Here is a 12,172-nt window from a genome sequence, read left to right as displayed (position 1 = left end):
GATTCTCAATTAATGATAACATTTATAAAAAGATCGACACTTCCCCTTTACAAAGCTCTTTCCCATTTTCTTTCTCTTGCCTGGCTGTTAGCAACAGTTGAGTTTAAGCTAAGTGACTAATTTAAATTACTTCATTTATAAATAGAGATCTTAATGATGGATAGGGCTTTGAGCAACCTGGTCTCATGGAAGGTGTCCCTGCCCATGGCAGGGGGGTTGGAACTAGATGATCTTCAAGGTCCCTTCCAACCTAAACCATTCTATGATTCTATGAATCACAACAATAAAAAGGTCACTTAATAAACCTCCATTGTTTAGAGCAATGTTAATCCTTTTTGTCCTATCCGCTTACTCCTTGATGATCTAGATATTCCAACAACATACCGACAAGAGCTAAGAAGTACCTTCCAATATTCAAGTTGAAATTTTGACTTTTGTTGGTAGAGATATACAACTTTTATAACAGGGTGATGATCAGCAAGGGCATTGCAAGTATTCAAACAAAACTGAAGCTCCTAACTTCCCACCTCCCATCAACCAAAGACTTCTGCAACCCTCCCATTCCACCTGGAAGGCTTCAGTCCTTCAGCTTTGAGATCCTGGGCTTCCAGAGCACAAAGCCCCAGGCAGATCGGAAATAAGGTTTGAAACACTGTCCTTCATCCACTACGCTGTGCTCAACAGAGTTCCCCTATCGATAGGACAGCACTGAAATACAAGTAGGATGTAGGTAAAGACAGTTTCAGATTTAATCCAGCATCTGTGCATCAGCAGAGATGTTCCCGACTACAGTTTGAGGCAGACAACCAAAGGACTGTCCACCCACATGGACTTCTTTTTTTGCACATCCTGCACCTGAAGAAATGAATGTATATTAAGGATGTTGTATTACAGAATACTCCTTTTCCACAGAATATCCATAGTTGCACCAAAGACTATGTAAAACATGATCCATGTAATTACACACTGGAAAGAAGACAACCCATGAGAGCAGCAGCAACAGAAATCAGATACACTCAGTCCAGCCAAATGACAGTTGCTTTTTGTAACCGTAACCCGTGCTAGTGAAAAAGCTGGGAGATAAAGCTCCTTCTCTGCCAAAACCCTCCCTGTGCTATGCTGATTATGGCTCTGGAGACCACCTCCACATCAAGTCAAGCTTGTATCACAAAGCTTAAGACCACTGCTGTAACAGGGAGAACTCAAACCTTCATCATCAGTTATATGAATTGCAGAGGACTTTGTCAATGACTTTCCCACTTTACTACACGACTTCAGAACATCGCTGCTGGCAGCAAGACAGCACCTCATGTCAGTGCCCAATCGAGAGCTGAGGAACGGGATTTGAGCAGCTTTATTTCAAATTCACATCACAGTACTAAGACACAGGCTCTGCCAAGTAACACTGCCTTTTATAACGGCAATTACGTGTTGACAGTGGTACAGACGGGATAGCTGCTTGACCTACAGCCTGTTTAAGCACGAGCGTTAATGGTATCGCACCGTGGTGAACCTTCCCCGTGCTATATCGAGGAACGCTTCGTTGCTCTATCTCTTCTGGCACGAGCTCCTCTGCCCCGTGACCACGCTGCGGTGAGCAGCACCGAGCTCTGGGGACGGGAAAGCCCGTTAAGCAGCATTAAGGGCAGGTAACGAACAGCTCTGGGCAAGAGATACGATACTCCTGGGAGGACCAACCGAAAAAGCGAACAGCTGCGTGTTTGCGGAGGAAAGGCTGAGCTCCTGTCCCAGCCCAAACCTGCGGCCACATAACACTTAGCGCCGGTTCCCGGCAACCTCATCGACCAGCGGACAGGCAGACAACGCTTAAATGGGACAGACTTATTTAATCACAAAAACGCGATACTCGTTATTACTACAGGACATGTTTTCCACTTATCTCTTTAATCTTTACACTTAGAAAAGCCAATAGTGTCATCATTACAGGCTGTGACCTCCCAGTGGTCACAAGCTCTGTAGAGGCAGGACAGCTGATTTTTACAGAAGAGGCAAATAAAAGTCTGAGAAGCCAAAAGAAGGTACTAAGAAGGATGCAGCAGGTGGTCTTCTCTCTATTTATGTGTAACGAATAATACGGGAATCTCTCGCTCTGTTAGTGCATGTATGAAAGTACCATCTTTTCCATCACCCGCTGAACTTTGGTCCCAAGTACACTGGACATCTCAGGTTCCCAAAAAACTTTTCCTAATTGTAAGGTATCAATCTGGGCAACCTGATAATTATCAGATAGGATAAAATGTGCTCTAAGCTCTCTGACTTCCAGGAACTGAACTGGAGACATCATTTTTTACTTTTCCCTCCAAAGAGGAGCTCAGTAGTGCTGCTTATGATAAAAACAGATACCAAATGGAGTTTTCAGGATGAAACTCATAGATTTAAAATTTAATAAGCAAAATTAAGTGATCTTGAGTCTAAACTTAATGAAGCTTAAATGAAGAAGAGCGTAAAGGATGCTATACAAAGGTATCAAGAACAAAAGCATAGAATTGGAGGGAAGCAATTTTTCCTGAAAGTTGACAAATGTAGGAAGACCCCTCTGACCTGTCTGTATTGCATGTTATTTTCAGTCATTTACTTCACAGAGATGAAATTCCTTATGGGGAAATTCACAGGATACTGTTTCTCAGTGATTTGAAAACAGCTCCAGTAGCCTACACCCAGAAAAGGGAGTTGACATCACATTGAAGCAGGAACCTGGTGAGGTTTGGTATTCACATACATTTTTCTTTAATGTTCTGCTCACACCTAACAATTCAAGATGAGCTGAGCTGTTACTTAACAACAGGTGGAAAACAAAGCAACTTAAAATGTACAAAGCATTTATCCTGAGAGCAAACAGGAAGACTAAATATTGAATTTTCAAGGTCCTTGAGTTTCTCTTTTTGCCCCCCCAACTACCAAAATTTGTTTGTTTTGAAAGGGAGACAATTTGCCTATACACCTGTCCAGCAGAGGAGGAGGAAGAGGGAAAAGAGAGTCACTGATGTATTAATAATGTTGTCATCAACTTATTTGCATTGCAAAGAAACACTATACCGAGTGCCATAGAATCATTATACATTTGACCTCAGCACAGTCCTCTTCACTGTCACGTGGGAATGAGGACTTTAAGTATACCACTCCAGTATTACGTATTAAATACAAACCCACACAAAACGGTGGGAAAATAAACTAAGAAGATAAGACCAGGAAAACAAAGCCTCCAGATTAGTTAACTCATACACTGTGCTAAAGACATAAGGATAATTTTATCCTGCTTTCTACCATTCATGTTTTTCTACTGTAGCGTCTACATCAAATATTTGCACATAAGTTTCATTCTCTTTTAATGTGTCCAAAGTTTAAATTAAGTTTCCTCAAAGTCAAGGTGCATTCAGTATGCTTGCGATCTAACAAATTTCGGGCAACATTTAGTTTCACAGTAACACAGAATACGGCGGTGTGCACCAGAAAAGCCATTCTCCCAAAGTCAGGTCATGCTGCGTAATACTTTAATCTCACTTCAAGCACAAGACTTAGTACAGTAAGTGGGGAATAAATTCCAATACGAACTTCCAGCTGGTAATTAAAAGTAGGCAAAATTTAAAAGCTTCCATGGCATTAAAGGTTGATACGATCCATTATTTACAGCACGCAACACTTTCCAAGACACAAGTCTATCACCAGCTCTAATCGTTTCTCCTTCCTTCCCCTTAAAAGCCACAGCTGCGAGCAATTTTCCCTCTGCATTTTCCATCCTTGCACCCATCTCTACCCTCGCCAGCGAGGTCTGTGGGCAGGACCACGAGCCCAGGATGGCTCCACCGGCGAACCCCGCTCTGAGCGCGGCGAGGCCGGATGGAAACCAAACGGTTACAAACCCGGCTGGCAGCTTTGGCACGAAATCTAACACACGGGCGTACACCCCCACAAAGCCAGGTCTAATTTGACAGCCCCCACGTCCTGCAACAAAGCCGCTATTCAAGAGGGAGAGGAAGCTTGTTCCTTATTAACGCGGCCGTCGAGGTTACAAGCTTCCCGGAGGCTGACGTAAACCATCCCCCGCCGCAGCCCCCGCAGCCCAGCCGAGCCCTCCGCCGCTTCCAGTCCCTCCCTGCCACGTTTAAAACTCCGACCAGAAAAATACGACCGCAGTAGGCAAGCACCGCACGCCGGGACGCCCCAATTTTCCACCCAGGCAATTTCTTCTTACGGCCTCCTCCGCGCATCACGTCGCAAGAGCAGAGCCACGGGCGCGAGTGCGCTTCGGGGAGGAAAAACGCCAAAATAAAAGCAGGGGGATGCCTGGGCGGTGACAGCGTTACAACACCTCTTAAAACTTCTTTAAAATTGTCCGCTGGAAAGACGGAGGAGCTGTGTGACTTACCTCAGCGTTACCCCCGAGCAGTTGCAATTCGATGAATAGCAATAAGGTCTTTGGGGAGCAAAGGAAAAAGGAGCAGGATCTCCAAAAAGGGTGGAGGGAAGCAGTTTGTGTAAATAGCAAGAGAGGGAAAAAAATATGTGCAAATTTTGTACTTACATATAATGGAGCTTGCTGTGGATTAAGTTTCATGACCTCAGAACACTGAAACAAAAAAAAGAAAAGACAAATTTAAGATTATTTTTTTTTGTAAAATTTTAAGTGCTTCTTCATAGGCTGCAGAACATTAAACTTCCGAAGTTGTATTATCACCTCTACATTATTTTTTCCAACAGTCACTTTTACACAACAATTTTCTATTTTCTCTCTTTCAGCTAAAAAAAGGATCCGTCACTTTTTTTTTTATTATTTATGCTCACATTAAGCAAAGACAACTGTAAAATGATTTGTAGAGCAAATCGCTCATCTGAACCATCTGCAATGTTGGCACTGAGGATATCCTAACCCTTAATTGCTATCAGTCTGCGAATTCCCCCACTCCCACCCAAAAAATGTTTGTAAAGATTTGTAGTTCTCTCTGCTGTTGGAGAAGACAGAATATTCTGGCAAACACCACCTTGCCCAGGTTATCTGGGTGCCTTTTTTTTCCCTTCCCACTGGAATGTTTGTTCAAGAAACATTTCAAAACTATTTAAAAATCAAATTATCAAAATTTGTCCTTGCAGAACTGAAGGGAAACTTATAGAATAGACGATGCTCACAATTCTGCATCAGCATTTTTCACAGTGAAGAACTACCATTACTCATCCTACCAAGGTGATTTTAGTGAAGAAAATTTCCTCTTTCAGGTCTGCCCCTGGAATTTCTATAAAACCTGGTGAAAGTTATTTGTATTGAGCTTTGAATCGGTTGAACCTGAGTTTCACTCGCATTAGTTTCTCCATTGCAGTAGAAAGTATGCACCCTAAACGAAAGCTGTAAGTTTTCATTTAATGTGTGTAGTAAGCAGTCCAGGATCCTAAGATGAAGGAATGCAAAACAATTAAAAATGGAATTTCTGCTGTTGCTCATGTCTGCAATACTGGTAATGCTCTGCAAATACTTAAAACCCTTTTTAAAAAGGGATGAAATACCACTCTGCTTTTCACACAGGATCTTGCTCATACTTTGTTCCATTCCAAATCCCACAGTTTGCCTTTAGTGAGACAGAAATTAAACCACAGCCCAAGTTTTCTCAGCTGATTCCAGCTATCCTTGCTCCCTCACGCACTCTCTTTATTTTACAAAGAAGCATTTTTGTACCGGTTGCTCTAAAACGTCTGAGCTACCTGCCAAGCTTGCTCACCAAAACACACTCCCTCTGCAAAAGGTGCCCCAAGGCAGCCAGGAGGCGGACCATTTTGCAATAGTTTTAAATCTAGTCAAATTCATACCTATTTTCAGCCTCAAGATACCCCTTTCCAACAGCAAAAATGCCTCAAAGTGGTTATGCTTGATGGTTTTCCCTGTATTTTCAGCTCTTACAAAGACTGACGTGAAAATAGGGGACTAGTAGCACCAGCTATCATTTGGGCAGGTGAGCTCCAAAACCAGCTCTGCAAGCAATCCCCACTGCTGTCCTACAACATGCTTCTGCTATTCCAGTCCTCCTGAGGGCTCAAAAAGAAAAGAAAAAAAGAATCAAAACAAAAAAAATGCCCAAACCCTGCCAATCTCCTTCATGCCCTACCTGAGCGTCTCTCTCCTATTCTGAACCTGGGCATCTTGAAGAGGGGTACCAAAAATATATCCAGCCAAGAGTGTTTACTGTCTCTTATGGAAATTAACCCATGGTTGGACATAACTCCCTTTTAAGCCCACTTCACATTTGGATTTTTACATAGTCTCGTTGCAATGGACCAATTTCCTCAGGGAGCAAAATTCAGACCTGTAGTCTTCACACAGCGATTTGGTAATATTTGGACATGACTTTTTAAAAAAAATATTACAGCACAGAATCAACACAGTTGTGTCTCTGATGATAATGCTTAAAGGGAGTTAATATAAAGCATCATTTTCTCACCACATCTTTTCAAGTCTTGACAAGTAACCAAACAACTTTTCTTTATGCTGATAAACGTGTGATATACCTTCAAAGACAATCTATACTTTTGTGTTTACACCAACTATTAGGATTACTCATTATCCCCAAAATTCAGCCATCATTCTACACTATAGGATAAGGTGCAAGTTAAAGGATGTCACATAAAAATTCAGGAAAACAGAACACGACAGGTTTGTATTTGCCCAAGACACCACAGGTAATACATATATTCTACTCCTCAATTTTCTCTCTGCTCCCAAATAATTATTTATTTTTTAATTTTTATCACCTATTTCAGTTTCTCAGGAGTTCGCTCTGAGGAAAGGAATTCTAATGTACTCGAACACATTCCTCCTTCCTTTAAGAGCTCTCCCTCTTCCTGACCGCAGTTCACAGGCAGTTGTCACTCTCGCCATTACACACACCAACTTCTGCGATCCAAAAGTTCACTCAAAAAGCAAAACGAACAAGCGCGAGCTCCGGGAGGTCACACCTGGATTGCAACCCCGGCTGTCTGCTTTGCTTCGGCAAACCCGCGGGGCACCAGCCCGCTTCCCGCGCTCGGCAGGGTATTCTCACCACTGCCTCATCCCTCCTGCTCCGCCGCCTTTGCCCTACCCAGTCATCGAGCCAACGCTTTCTCAACAGTCCCATCCAAAGCCTCATGAAGTAAGGAGGAAGGCCCTAAGTGCAAGCCTGGGGCACGCACCTAATCCCAAAAAGCAGCAGCAGGATCTAGACTGTTATATTTTCCCCTCCCTGGTGGAGGTTTGAGAAGCTGAGAGGTGTTGACAGGAGAATGAGGTATCTAAGCTGGACCTTTTGTCTCCTTTCTTATTGACTGCTCCAGTGGTGCTTTAGCCTCCCCTCTTCAGCAAAGCCATGGAGGGATCTGTATTACACCAAAACTAACGCTTCTTTATTTGACATTTGGGTTGCAACGCTGTAGAACTGATGAGCTGTGAGCCCCCTCCCTGCTTTCAGGATTTTTGTACAAGATGCCATTCTAGCACCCGACGCCAACACCCATCACATCTTTATAAAAAGGAGAAACTACAGTTCATGTGCTCCATCACAAGGTCTTCTTTGCCGGGTTTATCCAAAGTGAGAAGCTGTTATGGTACATATTACGCTTGAGCTAAAAAGTCTTGAGTGTATCAAAGTCCCAATGTGCAAATACTGCCCAAGCTCCTTTGATGAAGTTTTTCATCTGTTCTCTTTTATGGAGCAGCCAATATGAGTATTAGTAAGAATGTTCCTTCTAAGACCATTGGTGAAAACCAGTAAAAAGAGCTTTTCTGTGCTGTCTAGCTCGAACAGGCTGCACTGAAGGCATCAAGGATCTGTACGAAACACCAGCTGCAGAACAGCATGCCCTCAACAGCGGATTTACGTTCCTGTAACTCAAGGAATAAAGTGAGATGCCATCCTCGGATCTTTGCAATGAGACAGAAGCACAGACCATTTCGTCCTGCTCCATCACCTTCCTGGCAGATGTCTGACAGCAGCTGAGCAGAGAAGGAAATGGGAAAGAAAAGACAGACGTGCAGATCAAGAAAGGATGGGTCGGCATTAAAAAGTCCCCCTCATTCTGTGGTAGAGTTGGTAATGAGAGTGCCACAAGTCGCAGAGTCCAAAAGAAGTAAATACTTGATGTGTAAGGAAGGGAGAATATTGACACTTCTCATCAAGGAAAAAAAGGGGAGGCCTATGAGCTCAAACCCATGAACAGTTTTTGTTGAGTTCTTTTGGCAAGAGAAGCACACAGCAGCAGCGAAATAAGGTGACACTGCTGAAAACTTGGTCTTGTCAAATAAGACAACAAAAATCCTGGGAATACTTCCTCCAGTAAGATTTTCTTCCCCCACTCTTCTCTTACTAGATCGCCCTTACACATCCGTAAATGTAAATGATTTCTCCTTTCATAATACCCGCGTCAGTCCGATTTTTCAAATTTTTCAATTTTTTTTTCCCCTTTCTAATCTTACTAGCTGGCCTTTACACATCAGTAAAGTAAATGAGTTCGCATTGCATAATACCCATGTCAGTCCAGGTTTTCTAAGGATGCAAACCTAGGTTGCAAGGAGACAGGCAGGTTTGGAAGAGATTTTATTTTATCTTGTTAGGAAGTGCTTTGGCAAAAACATATGAGAAAAACTGAGTAACAGATAAGCCTGAATGACTACTCTGTGTCAGCAAAAGACTAAATTTAGGTTTCTAGACAAGCAAACTTCTCCAACCAGTGGGTAGGCAGGGAAAAGCCTCTGAAAAACTTAAAAAACCCCAAAACTTTAATACAGTAAGAAAAGGGAAAACAAAAGAAAGACTGTACTGGTCATAATCAAACAAAGATTCATAAGGACCCTAATATAGTCAATCAGTAAGCTGAACTAATTTAAGTGTAAAAATGGGAGGGGGGGGAGAAAAAAAAAAAAACCACCCACAAAAAAGGCTAAACTGTTTTTTTTTCTCCTGTATTAGAGGAGCACATCCTTCAAGTCGATGCCTGCTCTGAGCCCCAGAAAGCAATTTCTACCTTTCTGGGCAGGTAGAACTTGCTCTGTCAGATATCGTAGACTGCAGTGAGGATACCTGGCCCTACCACGAGATCAGCAGGACCGCGCACAAACTGCCTTGGAAGTCAGACTAACAAGAATAAGCAAATATAAATCCCACCGCCCTTGGCCACCTCCCACCCACCATAAGAAGTCACACTATGGGCACCCTCATGGCAGCCAGCAGATTCTGCTCCAGTGGTCTGTACTTAAAACATTCATATTATTTCTTGCAAACAGCTGAATCTTTTGAATTTCAGCGTCTGGGAGTTTTATCACATGCTCTGCAGCCATCCAGACACTTATCTTGCAATGTTTCTGGAACTGTATTAGGTTTTCCCCTTAGGATAACAGTGAAATCCCTTGCGTCTGCAAATTTGAAAGTAGGACATGAAATGAAAGTCCAGGCTCAAGCTCTTAAAAGCAACAGTGGTTTTAGACATTATAAAGATCTGCATAGGTCAGTAAAATTGAAAGCTACTTAAGTCCTCTCAAAAAGGAGGATACCTTTCTGCTCTGTTAAACATTAAAGAATTAATACAGTGAGTGATATTAAGGTTTCTTCTAGAGAACTTCAGTGTTATTTTGCACAAAATTTCACAGAAGAGGACAAACGACTGTGCTTGATTTCTCTGGCTATGGCAACATCTGACAAGGAAAGAAAGGCCAAAAAAAAAAAAAAGCATTTATTTGCTTTACTGTAGTTCCCAAAACCTCAGCCAGGATTCGGGCGCCATTGGTTACGTGCTGTAAAAATGTCAATGCAAACAAAGTTTCTGCCCTGAAGAGTTTGCAAACAAGCAGAGGCAGTGGGAAGGGATACAAACACCAGGAGCCTAAGCGATAAATCCTCTTCAGCCACTACTCCCAGCTACCATTTAATTTAACCTTAATTAGTCGGCTTATTTCTTCTGGGCATCCCAGGCAAAGTATGTATCTTGAGGACAAACCTGAAGGCGAGGCCAATGGTCCTCCCGATCTACCCAGCCCTTGGCACAAGGAGTAATGTCGAAGGTCTGTGAACACCACGTAAACCACAAGGTGCCAAAACGGCTTTTCCATCATCCCCCTCATGCCCCGTTCTGGCTGTAGGCTGACGTCAAGTGCCGTTTCACCCCTCAACTTCTGTATGCATCCCAGCATCGCTCCTCGCTGCTTTGCCCCACGCACCATATGAGGAGCACATAAGAAAGAAAACACTGTGCTACTCTCAAACCTTCGCCTCAGAGTAGGCTGTTTAGGGGTGGGTTTTTTTATTTTTTTTTATTTTTTTTTTAATCGGAAAGGAGAGCTACAGGATGGGTAAAAACAAGAACGACCACTCTCAAGTCCACCAACCAACCAGAGCTGCAACAAGGAGGAGGACAAGGGGCATTTAATTCATGTGGTATGTCTGGGAAAGCCTACCTACCCCCTTCCCGCTCCCCTAGGCACTAAATACACTTCAGCTTTAAGTGTTTCAATGTTTTCAAGCTTTTCAAGCTCAGTTTTAAAGGTTTTTTAGGTAAACTTCGGCTTTAGGTATACTTCAAGTTGAAGCTCTGCTGAATCTTACCTGAATCTCAGCACTTTCTCTTCCCACTCCCCCCCCCCGTTTTAGCATTTGATTTTAGAAACAATGATCTGTATTTGCAAAGCTTTAAGCATGCACTCCCAGCTGTACAAAGAACAATCTTAGCCATAAAGAGCTTGTGGTTGCGGGTAGGAAAGAACAGCCAAAAAACACACGGAGAATCTGATGAAGTTACGGGTCGCATGGCAAGCATTCGAATAGATAAGCAGAAATGCAGAGAAAGCAGCATGGCTTTCCAGCTGTAAGGAGGACCACATCACAGCATCGCCGGGCTGAAAGTCAAAGGAGGGGTGGGTTTTTTTGGTGTTTTGTTTTGTTTGTTTGTTTGTTTTAATTTAACAGAATTTACTTTGTACAAAACCATTCTGTAACACTGGTTTCTAAGGTCTTCAGTCCTTGTCAGGACTAAACTTCGTGATTTCAAGGCTCTGGAGTAACACTTCACCAGGTAGTCCAAACTACATATCCCATAGAAATTAGAGAACCACTATTGATGCTGGTTATTTGTAAGAGAGCGAGCAATAAACAGACTTTCTTTTGTACTGTAACATTGCCACCAATAAATGTACCCACAGTGGGAGAACCTGCATTATAGCCAATCCTCAGATCCTCACCCTTTAGCCAAACAGCACCGTAAGCTGTAAAAGAGTTTAAAGGAATCCCAGGATTTCCAGGGAGCACATATCCACCCCCTTCGGCTGGGCTGCATCGCCTCCTTCTTTACAGCTGCATGACAAAAATAAAATCAAGCTTCCAAATACACATCGCTTCTCACTCAACAAAGCACCGTGTCCTCAAGGGCACTCCCCCACACTCTGGTTTTACAAAATGTTAATTTATGAAGTGCTTCGAAGTATCAGGAGGATTGAGTTTCAGGAACTAAAGTGCTCCCGCTCTAAACGATACAAGATAAATAAAGACAGAGAAACAGCAAGTGGGGGGACTGAAGAGAAGACCAACCGGCCATATACAGATGGATCCCTGCTGGAGCCACCAATTTCATGCAAAGAGAACTAAAATAGTAACGTCTTTCACAAGTTTATTGTTCTCCCCTAGCGTCAAGGGAATTACTGAGCAGGAATATATTCCCCTTTTCTTATGAGTGGTATAGGACATAACTGTGTTGCATTACCCATCACCAGTCTCCTCACTTTATTGTTACAATACAATTATTTGAAAAAATGCCCTTCTTGGTTTGGTTGGGGGTTTTGTGTTTTGGTTTTTTTTTTTTTTCTTTTTTACCTGTAGCAAAAAGTCTGAAAAAGGAAAGAAACAATGCCTTGAGGGTTTTTTTATTACTTATCTTTTCTTGTTTGGCGTTTTTCCTGGGTATCTCTCTCCAAAGTTCAGATCTGCAATAACTTACTCACCCTGTGGTGTTGGGTGAGACACAGGTTTCCTCACATGCTTTGTCCCACAAGCTTCACTCATACTGACTGAACTCCAGAACTCACCATTCATAAAATGAACGAGCTTTCTAATTGGTGTATTAATGCCCTCTGCTTAAAATCCACGTGAAAGGAGATTAAAAAATTGCAGGTCAAAACCTATAAAAAGGTTCGGCAGGAGAAATAAAC

The sequence above is a fragment of the Charadrius vociferus genome, unplaced genomic scaffold (assembly GCF_000708025.1).
Source record: "Charadrius vociferus isolate BGI_N301 unplaced genomic scaffold, ASM70802v2 scaffold190, whole genome shotgun sequence".
In the NCBI taxonomy this organism is placed as follows: domain Eukaryota; kingdom Metazoa; phylum Chordata; class Aves; order Charadriiformes; family Charadriidae; genus Charadrius; species Charadrius vociferus.
The sequence above is the reverse complement of the archived record's forward strand: the minus strand, read 5'-3'. Positions refer to the sequence as shown.